General features: G+C 42.1%; 1 non-coding gene across 1 annotated transcript; it reads right to left on the bottom strand.

The window, feature by feature from the left end:
* Positions 1 to 5214: 5214 nt before the first annotated feature.
* On the bottom strand, positions 5215 to 5287 carry TRNAK-UUU (transfer RNA lysine (anticodon UUU)). The gene has a single exon. It is a non-coding gene; the product is annotated as a tRNA-Lys (tRNA).
* Between the last annotated feature and the right edge of the window lie 8568 nt (positions 5288 to 13855).

Below are 13855 nucleotides of genomic sequence, written 5' to 3'. Positions count from 1 at the left end.
GTCATTCCACTACTGAAGGTAAAAAGACTATTGATGGTAAAAAGACCACTACTCTACAAAACCATGGATGAGGTTAAGAAGGGAAAGGCTAAGAAGGTTGACTTATCTGCCTATCCCTTCCTCCTATTCAAGATAGCAAAGGAACTTCATTAGAATGAATTCCATGTCGATTATGCTATCGAAAGCACTTCGTTAGAATGCATTTCCTACCCGTTAAAATAACAACTGATTTCAAGGAATTGATAATAAGGATTACACAGATAGAGGCAGAAGCACTTCCAAGTAGAGGAAGTATACTATGATGAGATAAGAATTGTGTGGATGCGGTTTCGACGTCAGACTCAACCTCCTTTCTTAGATTACTTAGAGGAAGCTGGCTATCCACAAGCTCTAGGTGATATATGCTTGTCAGACCATTCTCTTCCAGACTGACTAACCTAATGAGATCTTCCCGAAAAAGGTCAGGATTCCAATCCGGAAAAGTAGGGAGATTCTAAGGATCCGGAAAAAGGACTATAAAAAAGAAAAGAGAAAATGCTTCTATCAACCTTTGTTCGAACAGCAAAAGAAAAAATATTGCGAACATAATCCTTATTCTTAGTAGATGATAAAGAGAAGTTATTGAAAAAAGTGTTCAACATCTGATTCTCCTCCTAGTGGAGGCTACTCACTCACTTTAGTCTAAACCCTCTCTTTTCTAATAGAGAGAAACTTAGTGCTTCTACCCGACTGTAATAGCCTCACTTCGTTCATAAAGAGCTTAACAAGCATCTAAAATATAACTGGTAGAGATTTCTTTAGGAGATGAAAGACAAGCAATACAATCAGGAAATGTAATTGTTGATGTAGTTCCTTCTACGATTGGCTTAGTGTAAAGTGTACCTGAGCAGGGCATCCATCTTTCTCATCTCGGGAAATTTCCCTAGGTCAACTCATTGTCCGGTCTGCTTTCTCTGTTCTACAACCCATCCATAAGGGGTATAGGTAATGATGGGCGGGGCACCTATGACTAGGGATTGCCCATAGACGGATTTCCGGGTACTGAGGATCTAGGCCATTCCTTTAAGCTGGGAATCGTTGATTGGTCATACAAGATCCTAGAAAAAGGATTTAAGAACACTAGGGTTAGGAAGAGATTTTTGAAGCCTGTCTAGCATTGCCCTGCTTGAGGATCAGATCCTCATGACCCCATGGCCGATTGTGAGTTAATCCACCCCAAGTTCAAAGCTAACTTGGAAGGAAATAAGAGGGAGGAACCTATTTCCAGCACTAGCCAATCCGATAACAGAAAATGAGATCCTTTGAGCCTAGTGGTGTGGTAAGGTCCAGTTATTTACATATCCTTACACCACAAGGCTATACAACCTAGAGTTGCTTGATGCAGTGCCTTATGGTTGAAATTTCTTCACAATTAGAGGGAACCCTTCTCCTCGGACGAATCGACCTCTTGTCCTTCTTTCTTTGATAATCTATCAATTAAAAGAAACAAAGTTGAGCGACTTCTACTTATCTTCTCTTCACGTTTATGCAGGTGAAACTTCCTTCCTTAATGGACAAGGAGCGGGAGTAAGAAGAAGGAGTGGGTCCTAAGCAGATTATGGGGTTCCCCCCTCAAGTCCAAGTGTCTCAGCCGACCCTGGTTCCCCCTTTCTTCCCAGTCAATCTCCAAGTTCACCTCCTTTACCCGAACTTGAAGTCCCAGCTCGAAAGTCTCACTCAAGCTCCAAGTCTTCAATCAGACTCTTTTACACCAGCCGTTAGTAGAGAGTTCAGATATGCCAGTCCCGATTTAACCTTTAGACCAGTGCCTGCTAATGATTTCAAACCTGTCTTTCCTGCACCTACCTACCAGAAAAAAAGTCTGACTTTTGGCTTAGCGGATCTCGGGAATGAAAGTAGCTTCTTTATTACATTACGCAATTAGTAGGGTTTCTGAAAGTGTGAGGAGCTAGGCAAGCTAGACTTGTACAGAACTGTAAGCATTCCATCTGCCTCAGGCCAAGAAATCCGACCCTCCTTTTCCAGCTCGTAAGGCATCAGACGCCTGAAAAAGAAGAACAGATCTATCCGCGGGAGAAGAGTTCCGACTTAGAGTAGCTCCAAACTTGTGGTCTAACAGGTGAGTATAGGCCAGAAGATAAGATCTTATTCCAGCTCTTCTGGTATACCCTATTTTTTTTGTCTTCTTAGGACAAGGGACCAGACAAGTCCAAGGATTCACCCTCGAGTTATCCTCTTCCGCCGGACTTAGACCCTACCCTATTCCAGCACTTCCCGCTCCATTTCTTTATCGTTCTTCTCTTTCACATCCTGGGGTACCAGAGTAAGGATTCACAGCAGAGGTTCAAATTAAGTAAATAGACGGGCAGTCAAGCAAAGTAAGAGAGGCGAGTTTCCTTGTCTCGAAGAAAGATCTTAGAAGAGGTAGGGGTCCTAGATAAAGAATGGGAGATAGCATCAGTCATTCCCTGTCTCCTAGGTAAGAAAGAAGCTCAAGTGAGAAGGATTCACCTCCCTTTTCAATAAACTTGCTCGACCCTGATGATTTTAAAGTTCACAGGGCAGCACTGCTAGCATGAAAGTCCTCGAGAACTCCATATGGACTAGTTACGGACGATTCAAAGAGAGTTAAACCAGCCGTGCCTGGACAAGAACTAGATTTGGCTAAGACTTTTAAGGTGGAAAGTCATTTACAGGTCCTGGGGAACTTGACTCATTTGCAGCTACAGCTCCTAGGGGCCTAGTTCCGACTCCTTGTTCAGATGTTGGAAATTTCCCAGGTAAGGAAGTCCACAAAAGTAGAAGTCTCACGATCCTTCTTCAAAAGATCCCGAACCCTAACTCCCAGAATTCTAATCGAAGTATCCCATCTCTTTGTCCCCATTAGCATAAAGAGACCAGAACAGATGAAACTCTTCAACTAGAAGGATTCCCCTCCCCACCTTATTAAGCAATTAGTCTCACAGTAACTACTAGGCCTCACCTCAGCGGTCAGACCCTTTTCCGAAGAGGTGCTACTAGCCGATAAAGCGGAACTCCTCTGTCTTCCCCTTCCCAAGCTAGTAATAGGTCTACTGCCCTCCCCTTCTGAATGTTGATACCCTGGATAAACTGATTCGGGATCCTTTTCGATCTCATTCGTTAGAACAAGTCCTGATGGGTGGGCATGCCAGCCTTTATTTCCCCTATTTCCATTGCAAAGAAGTAAGTCCTCTTCCGGATTTTCGGATTTTTGATTGTGCTTTATCATTCACGTGAGAACCCTTTGCTTTTCAAAGCCTTGATCATCCGTAGGAGAGGATACTTTCAAATTGGCTATAGAGAGCTACTTTCCTTTCCATGCTTCATTCATAACATAAAGGGCGATTAGAAATAGAAATTTAAGAGGGAGTAGCGATCAATTAGAAAGAGGTTGGCAAAGTCTCTTCTATGCCCATCATCAGATATGGATCCCTGATCTTAGTACGATTACGCAGGATCAAGCAAAAAGGGAATTTGTGATCCCAGTAACCGCTCTTGGGCTAGATTATTGCCGTATAAGTAGGGCCCTACCAATTGAGCTCTAAAAATCAATACGATAGTTAGTCATTTTCATTTTGATGCTAAAGGGCTTGAGTTTGAGCTCTCCAACTCAATGAGAGGGAAAGTTACAAGGCTAATGAAAAAGATTGAGCTCAATGTATAGATCCGAGTAATATTAATGTGCTGCATCGATTGAGGGACCCGCTTCACATCCATCCCAGATACTAGAGACCCTCTATCATTCAGTGAGATTGGTCCTTGGCTATTTAAATTTAACTAAGTCCAACTCTATAAGGAAAGTCTCGGAGGGAAAGAATTTAGAGGGGCCGCTTGTTCTATTCTCGGATGTCAAGAAGGGAGATGAACCCACTTTATTAGCTCCACAGAAGCATGAGCAATCGGATCCCTTTACAATAACACACTTGGGCATGAAGAATTAAGCTCCCATTATGTCGGGTCTTACTGAGACTCTAATTGAACTCTTTCGCGATGGTCTAAAACCTTTGTTTACGGGCTGCTATCCATCTTCAACCATCATTACTGTGCTGCTAAGGGTAAATCGCCTGAATCAAGGCCAGAAGGTGACCCCTAAGATTAATGATGCTCCTGTGTAGAAAGGTCTGTAAGCGATCTGCTTAGCTTCAAATCCCTTCATTAGACTCATTGAGCCCAACTCTTAATATGAAAAGTAGATCTTACTGCTTAGCGAGTGGAGAGTAAGCACTAGGATTATGCTAGTGGCTTGGGAATGCTGACTTGAGTATGCTAGGATTTGAAGCTAATTCAACTAGGACCTCTTATCTTTCTTTTCCTTAAGGATTGTAACGTGATTCAGTAAGTCGATCCTAATACTAGAGTAATGGAGGGACTAACCCCATCCCCAGTCTTGACACAAATGGAGTTTCAGACTTAAAGAAAGCATTGTGGGGAAAGGAAGATAAAATATCCTTGCTAGTTCAGTGAGTAAGAGATAAAGTGTGAGATCGCTAATGAATGAGATAGAAAATAGCTTGACTAGGTTTGACTTATCCGCCATGCATTTCTTTATAGGCTTTCTCAAATCCTGTGAGGAAGCCTTAGCTCTTAGCCAGTGCAGTTAGCAAGCTTAAGCCCATATCTTTACCTCGAAAGAGGGCTGTCTCCGTCCCACTTTCTTATGCACCAGTAGGAGTGGCTTTCGTTCTCGCTGGAGCAATAGCCACTCGACCAAAGAGAGAAGAGAGGATAGGAGATGGAATGGAGTTCAACTAAAAGGAGAGGAGAGATTTGGTACGTAGTCGCTTTAGCGAAGCTTACGAGGAGTTCTCTTCAAATCGAGCTCGAGTGATAAGGTAAGCAAGCCCGGGAGGGGCGGATGACTTTCTAGCCTAACCTTAACTAGGCAATTTTAGTGGCTATTTATATAGCTAGAATCAGGGATATAGGAAAGATAATACTCATTTATTCTTTGCAGGTGTTATGCTAGCGAGCTAGTTCTTGCAGTCTGTGGGTGTGCCGGTGAGTGAGATTGCCCAACCAAGACTGCTATTCTCCCACTTGATGTTCGGGATTCGCTATCACTTTCGACTTGTAGCGTCTCACCTCCCTTGTCACTTAAAGGGCAAAGTCGTTGAAGCGAGTCTAATGGCCAAAGAGTGCTCTTTGAAAGATACTACGTATCCTTACTAATAGTAGTATAGTGTAATGTAGGTTTGGGTATAGCAGGACTTGAACCTGCGACCATTAGGTTAAAAGCCCAATGCTCTACCAACTGGGCTATACACCCCAAAAAAGATGTAGTAGTCAATAAGGATTGGTGCGGAAAAGAGGGCGGCCCCTCTTCTTCTCATCATATTAGAGGGGCTTGGGCTCTAAAGCCGGCCTTACTCAAGAAACACCTTTATTAGTAAGGTTGCTTCTTTCCACTCATTGAAGATTCTATCTAAAAAAGAAAGAAGGTCAACGGGGGATAAAAAAGTTGCTCTCACTGACACCATCTACGAGAAGGAGAGGTCTCTTTATTTCCAACGCCATACGGTTGGTTCGCCTTAAAGCCTTGAAGACGAATAAGGGGAGGAGTAGTTATCTATGTAATTACGGTTTTTGTTGGCCGTTGTTCCGGTCAAGCACTCTCTTTTCTTTTTCCAATCCCGTCTTACCAAAGAAGATTGACTTCTGACCAACCCGCAAAGGGTTGTGAGGTTGGACCAGGTACAAAGAAAAAATAGATATCTGTGTACGGGAGTTGCCGGGCGGCGGCCGCTCAACTGTTCGAGCGCAATGCAGTGGTGGTTGGTTTCGATTCGACAAGGGTAGAATGCCTAGTCGAAGGTCCGATATCAGGCGTGTGCGTTTTGGATCCCAAGCAAGAACGAGAAAGAGGCGATGCACCATCCTTGCTGCTATGTACGTTGACTTGACAGATTTATCCAATGTAACCCACACTCAAAGGAGGACCACAAGCTCGGGGCTCGACGAAACATAAAGTATCAACATTAAGAAACTTCTCTTCATGGGGTTAGCAAAGAGCCCGACATTCATTTCTTCATTGCTTAATCGACTAAAACAGGGATCAGCCTTCTCGTGGGGATTATAGGACATCTCTTATCGTTCACCTCTAATGTGACATGTTCCCTCTCAGTTATATGATCAACGGCATCACTCGGCTAGAGAACGGGGCTCTTCTTCTTCCTTGGAGGCTAAGTCGTCCCCTCTACTGATCGAACCCTCAGTTCAGAGGTCTTTGTCAATATGTTACGAGGCTCCAGTCTTCGGCAGGTCACCATTACTTGACTTAGAAAGACAAACATCTGAGCAAGGGAAAGCGCAGTGCGCCTGGGCATATCAAACCAACTACTTCATCCTTGATTCAAATGGCTTTCTTTTTTCATGATATACGAATCAGAATGGGGGCCTACCTACATAAATAATTGATAGAATCACTAGGTAGGGAGGGGGGGTGGTCAACTTGATGCGGGAGAGGCATGAGTGCAATTTGATCTTGTGGTGTATTCGTTTGTAGTGAGTAGGCCTCTTTCTCGTTGATCAGTTCGCCTCCGCTCTATTGACATGTCTGTATTCCTACAGCGGTTTTGTCAACGAATGCGTCTCAGGCCGGAATGACTAACCTAACCCTTATGGGAATGGGGCCTTTCCATATTTGGGTCCTCTGCTTTAGTGTAATTGACAAAGGCTAGGCTAAGTTTGGTAATACCTAAAACAAATGAAAAGAGATCGGGGTCGATAGTTGGCAAGGAACTTGATCCTCGCCAAAAAGGGGTAGCTGCGGTCGAACTCTAATTCTTGAAATAAGTCGGGGCCCTTTTTTACCAAGTCCATCAGATATAATATAGGATGATATAAGGCGCAATTGCCGTTGCGTTGCACAAGACGGTGCCGCCTCACTTTGAGTTCCTTCCTTCGATGTTAAATCTGATGATACGCTTCGGCGATGTTACCTACCAAATTAACGGCCTGTTAGGCACTTGAAAAAGTGGTCAGTGAGGACTCACTCACCTACTCCTTCTAATAGTTTCTTCTATCTATGAAATTAAAAAGGCGACCCGTTGCGCCGGGCAACAAGATAAGATACTGCTGTTGTACTACTTGACTGGTAAGAAAACGCTTACGTAAGAACTGGAAGACTCATGTATGTACGATAATCTTTTCTTCTGCTATTGGTGGACTGTTGCACAGAAAGGCTGACAGAAGCAACGTTTTTTGCGCGCTTTTCAAGCGCTTAGCTTCTGCTAGCGGCGGGCGACAAGGCTATGAAATAGGTTACGTTACGCTCAGGTCATAATAAAGTCTAGTATGCCATCGGTAGGAAGAAAATGCAACTAAGCTGAGACTTGCTTCTGAGGCATTTCAGACTTTACTTTACTTTACTTGTTCTTGCTGATATGATCTTTTCTCTTGTTGAAGAAGTGGAGTTTGCTGGTATGGTATAATAAATCTTAAAAAGTGGATCCCCGATAGCTTCAGAAGTGGCAGCAGTGGTATCGTATAGTTGAGGGAGGCTTCTTTTCTATTTGAGTTTAGAGAAGAGTTCTTTCGAACCATCGGCACTCGTGTACCATTGTATAGGCTGACATTGACTACCCCATTCTTGCTCGATGCGTATCACAGCCTAGTTTCGTAGTCAAGGGGCGAAGGGCAGAGAGTTCCATGACCCAGTTCTTTGAACCGAGATGGAAAAATAATAGGAATCGAGTGAAGAAGAAAAGAACTTAAAATAGAGGCAACAACTCGTTATTCAAATGCTTTCTCTGGTTCGCTTGCCCTTGTTCAAACAGTTTCTTTTTCTTTGGCTACTGCGGATTAAATTATTTCGGAGGATAGCAAAGGAAGAATAGCCATCCTTTCGTACCCTTGCAAGGGAATCCACTTCTGAAAGATGCCGAGAAGAAGCTTCTATCTCTTGCTTGTTTGGTTTGCCCTTATGAAGCCGTGAACTCTTCTTTTGCGGGTACTCTGAGCATTGAAGGAACAAGCGCAATAGCCATAGAGTAGTAAATACCCGAATAACGGTAAATGGATTTCGGAGAGAAAGATCCTAGCCTAAGTGATAGAGTGGCCGAGCCAAGTCAAACTGCACTCAAGAGTTAGGAAAGAAGGGGGGAGATTCGAGTTTACAGGAAAGATCAGAGTAGGATTACCAGTCTTTGAAACTAGCTACTAGAACTAGGCATTGAAACATAAAATTTTGTTAAGCCGAGTGAGATGGCATGGTTCTCTAGCCTGGAGACCGATTCAAGAAAGAAGGTAGGAGCGTCGTCACCAGGGATTTGGTAATTAAGACAAAAGAGGATCCTTTCGCAGACGCTTTGCGGGAAAGAGAGTCCAGTGATTGGGGAGGGGTCGATTTAATCATATAGAGATTCTCTTCTTTCTTATAGAAATAGAATAAGATCAAATCATGAATGCTTGAAGCTATTGTTCTAATATCCCCTCCCCAATCACGCTCTTAGACGAATGAATCCATGCCCAGGTAAGAACAATTATAAGGAATTGCACTATCACTTCTAATCTGAAATGGAAGGCGGCTGTGCTTATGCTTTTTTTCTTTATAGCTTGTTGAAAAGCGAGCTTCAAGCTCTAGCTTTTGGGTTAGATTTTACTGACGTACCTCGCTTTCTTTGAAAGTAGAGTAATGATCAACCACTACCGCGATGAACTTCTTTTTTTAGCGTCTTAATGACAAAGCTCAATCCTTAGAAGTGCACTCTTCCTGGAATGGAATTATGGACTAGACTTTCACCGAGCCGAGCGTGCTTAGGAACAAAGCGGATAGAATCCTTATATTCCCTGCCCTACCCTGGCCTAGTTGAATCATACTATGTGTCTTTGCCCGTGTTTTATTTTTTTATAGTAACAACGGATCGCGCTTAGAGCAAAGAAGGTATCCATTCCATAAGCCGTCAAGCTAGATTCATCTTTGTATTCTATTCCAAGGAGATTCGATTCAGTCAGCTTGGTTCTTGACTTTGCCATTTCAAAATCACTATTCAAGTGAAGTGCAAGATCCATGACCCGACCGCTTAGCCTCTGTAGGGGAAATACCAGAATTGAATTCTGCCTTTAAAGAAGGACTTTCAGATAAGCATGCATAGCTTTATGGGAAAGAGAACAGAAGGAGTAGGTCCTCTTATAGTATTAGTATCCCTGTATCCATCTGTCTTGCATTGCTTTGCTTCACTGGAGCTTATATAAAGCGGCGATACGAAGAATAGAGATAATCTGTCTTTATAGTGCAAATGGACTGAATAGAGTTATTACAGCTAAAGCGATAGCAACTCATGAACGAAGTGCTCGACCATAGGGAACGAGCGGAATAAAAGTAGCAAATTAAGGGTTAGGTAAGTAACAGAAAACTTAGGTATCTTCAACAAGGGTGATAGACATACATTTCTATAATGGCACATAGCTGGAGCGCCCTTCTATCTTCTATTTTCTCCTACATATTATGCCAAGCCTTTCTCGGCCAGGCCAAATGATAGAGGCGCAGGAGATTCATTCGGGTTCTCAGCTACCTGCCATATATAGATCTTCCTGCTTCATTTCCGGATAACTGAACTGAGAGGTGCCCAAAAATGCGGAACCCTTAGAACGATTTCAGTACTTGACTTAAGTCCGAGTACTGAAAGACGTGACTAAATCAACACCTGGTACTGACGAGCTATCCCTTACCAAAGATGGTGGGGAAAGTGACTTTGTACCCTTCCCTAGCTCTGGAGTTAATGAGTTCAGAAGTAGCTGAGTTCTTACTTCTTACCAAGCTATGTGAGTCTATACCCGAACGAGGGGAATTGAAGACTTGAAAGGAGAAAGAGAACTCTTATTCATCTAGAAGTGACTGAAGTAGCGTTTGAGCTTAAAAAAGCGTTGTCGCACCTTCACTCTTTGTTTGTATTTGTCGGGCTTACCAGCGCTACTACTAATGTCAGCGTAAGGACTGTTTATCGGATACTTCTATCTTTTTTGGAGGCCTAAGGGCTGCATCATCTTATGTAATAGCTTTTTTCAACCTCCCCTCGGGATGTACGGTAAGAGGAATAGCCTATCTTCTATCTAGCCTTGAGCCCGGTATCTTGATTACTGCTACTTTGATTTATCCCGAGCCGGTGCCGGGGGCAGCGTCTATTAAGAAGGGGATAGCCGGCTTATTTCGCTCCTAAATCCATTTACCTCGATCAGGATCAACTCCTTCTATGCCCCACGAAAAAGCTCAAAGTAAAGCAGTCATCAAGCCAGAATGCATATGGAATCAATCGGTTGTTGTACTCTATAAGGAAATTATAGGCATGGTATGAAAGGACTTCGCCCAAAAGCAAGGGATTGCTGTTTGCACTATTTTATCAAAGGGATCTGTGTCACTGTCACTATCCTTAACACATGAAATTAGATGCATCCACCGCCGGATAAGCATCCCAGTCAATCAGATCAGAAGAAATCGGTACTAGCGGTTCAATTCCTTAGTGATCTCTTATCATATGTTCTTAGAGATTAGCATTAAGGGGGTGGTAGGCTTCCGTTGTACAGCCCCCATGGAAACCAAAAGTTTAAGCGATTTAGAATAACAAACGAAAATGAAAAACTTCATCTCAATAAAAAGGATGGGCGATCGACATGATATATTCGCTCACATTCCATGCGAAGGTCATCATTTGCAGGAAAATTCTATGGTGTTAATAAGAGGAGGTAGAGTAAAAGATTCGCCAGGTGTGAAATGTGATGCTGTACGTGGTCGTTTAAATCAGATATTTTTTTTATTAGAGCAGCCGTAGCTGGTCTTTGCAATGGGGGAAAATCCACCGGGGGTTTTAGACCCGCCTCGTCAAGTTCAAGAAGGGGCTAGGCTTTTCGGCGAGGGGACATCAGCCGCATCAAAGTCAGAGTCTTCGGCTTCCCAGTCGGGCTCCCTTCTAGGCCATGCATCCTCTGAAACGGATTCGGACGAAGAACGATTCTTTACTCCACCACAATCCGTCTCGTCCACGTCGTCTTCCTCAACACCCTCCAGTGAGAATTCCACCGATCAGTTGGACTTTCTCTCCAAAGAAAGGAGGGTCCTTTGGACAAATGATTTAATTCATTCTTTTAGAACGAGATGGATCCAGAGGGTAAGATTGGGCATATTCCCGAAAGAAAAATCCTAGATGCTTTAATGATCGATTCCCCCCTTCTAACAATAAAAGAGATGCAAAATCTTAGTGAAGTTTTATGGGGCCCATGGCCCAGTTACGAAAAAAGCGAAAGAATCTCTATTTATACCCATATTTGGAACCTTCTCGAAAAAAATAAATGACCATAAATTTGATTTTTCATGAGGTATAGTAACATGGAAAGCTACTAGTAGTAAACTTCATATAATTCTTTTTTCTTTTCAATGTTAGAAGTAATATATTTTATTTATACAAATTCTTGCTTTTGTTTTTCGCTTTGTGTGCCGATTTGGAGGGGGGTTATGGCAAGTGGTGTAGTTCTTCAAAAAAGGAAGAGGATGAAACCCCCAGCGATGGCAGGAAAGATGAGTGGGTACGTGGGCTTCTTTCACTTGAGTTTTGGAGAGAGCATTATGACCTAGTGCCATTATCCTTTTTCTCTGGAATTTCTCCTTCATAAGGAAAAGAATGAATTAGGAGTTAATACCACCAATTAGTCCTTCATTCCGATTTCGAACTCTTCAACCTTCTCTTAAAACTTTGAAACCACTATACTAAGTTTCAATGAATCCTGTGCAATCAAGTTCGGTTAGGACATTATGTTGAAACAAATCACGTGCAATTACCTTCTTTAGCTCGATTGGTAAAGCCCGCAATTCCTGACTCATCTTAGGAAGGATTTGAGTTAGGGCCGAACTACTTCCTTTTTCCTTTCAAAAAAAAGTGCAATTGCTAACTTGCGCATTCAAACTTTTAGCCTTTAACGCTTTAGGAGAGGGAAATGGCAATCAAGAAATTACCGTAGAGCGATGCTCGAATCGATCATGTTGGTTTTGCCCAGTAGCCATTCTCAGCTGAAGTACGAACTTGGTAAACAGAAAAAGCTGGCTACCGACTACTATCCGGCTCTCAATAATAGAAGGTAGCCGACTAGGGGGCAAGTCCACCGGGTCAACCCCTTCTTGAGAAGAACCTGAGAACGACAAGAATGATCTCTAGCCCCCGCTATTCTCTCGCAAAACCAATTTAAGACTGTCGAGCAAGTGAAGTTCGTTATGTTCACACACCCACCGGCTATACAACACACACCCGCACTGACCCGCAAATATCGCAAATTTTCCAACTTCCCAGTAGGTCACCCATCCTTCACATTACTCTCATCCACTCCTCTTTAACTTTGTAGTTCCACCGCGCGTGACTCCAACTTATCCAGCTCAGATTCTTGTTTTATATCTATGTATATTATATTTAAATATAACAAAAAGGTACTCCCGTAATTTACTCCCATAATAAAAAATTAATTATTTTTAAATAAATAATTATAATAAATAAATAAGTATAATAAATAAATAATTATTTTTAAATAAATAATTATTTTTAAATAAATAATTATTTTATTAATAAATAATTACAATAAATAATTTTTTAATAAATTGTTTTATAATTAATATTATTTTTATTAATAAATATTTGTTTTAATAAATATATTTTTTAAGTATAATTTTTTTAATAAAAATAATACTTTTAGCGACGGATTTAGTAATCCGTCGCTAAAAGTAAGCATTTAGCGACGGATGTGGTATTCCGTCGCTAAATGTATTACTTTTAGCGACGGATTACAAAATCCGTCGCTAAAAGTGAAAAACAAATTGGCGGGATGAATCCCGCCAATTTTCTTTAGGATTTAGCGACGGATTTTGAATCCGTCGCTAAATCCGTCGCAAATTTTGATTTAGCGACGGATTTGAAATCCGTCGCTAAAATCCGTCGCAAATCGACTGTTTTCTAGTAGTGACAATGAGTGGAGAGTAATCTTGCCAGTGTTCCGTGAACGAGCAGTGGACACAGTGGGCCTGCGAAATGGAATGGATTGAATCAAAACTGCTAGTTAAAAGATCGGCATAAAGGAGAAGGGATTAGAAATAGCTAAAAAAAGAAAAGTGGAATAAACCCATATAGTAGTCGAAGCCTTGAAGAGAACTTCAAATGGTGTTAAAGGGGGCATAAACCCCTAGTATATAAAGAAGGTCTTATCTCGGCAGGAAATCTCACAGGTAAGGTGAATATCTAGACTTACAATAGGATACATCTTCTAAATCTTACTTTTAACAGAAAGGGATTACCTAGTCCTGTAAGGAGAAGGATTCTAGTGAGATTGACTCCTGGTAAGAAACCGTCTTTACATCTCTAACTTATTGGCTCGTTATGAAGGGAAGCACTGATAAGAATAGCTATGGAGAGCCTTAAGTAAGAAATGGCAAGGACTAATTAGAAGGTGCGTAAACAAACTCCTGGTCTGGAGTGGACACTATCCTTCAATGTCTTAGCCCCCCTAAGTTAAGTAAAGACTAGTTATCCATCGGCTGGACATGTTTCCTAAGTAGAAGTAACTAAACTGGCTTAAAAAGACTCCAAGATTGATTGTAGTTGCCCTCGAAAGAGACTAGGACTAGGATTAGGATCTATTGGAATGGAAGAGTTAGCCTTAAGACAAGAAATGCATATATTCTAGTTACAAAACTTAAGGCAGTAATTGTAGCTGCAAAATCCCCATCCAAGGCACTAGCACTAGAGGAGGCCCTTCCCCTATCATTTTAAACCCCTAGGACTCATTATGTATGGTATGGGCTTCGACTGCTTATGCATAGTCTTCCACCACTTATTCATAGGCAAGAACTGGCTGGCACGAC

This window comes from Mercurialis annua, linkage group LG2, assembly GCF_937616625.2.
Source record: "Mercurialis annua linkage group LG2, ddMerAnnu1.2, whole genome shotgun sequence".
Lineage (NCBI taxonomy): Eukaryota > Viridiplantae > Streptophyta > Magnoliopsida > Malpighiales > Euphorbiaceae > Mercurialis > Mercurialis annua.
This window is presented reverse-complemented; position numbering and strand designations above follow the sequence as displayed.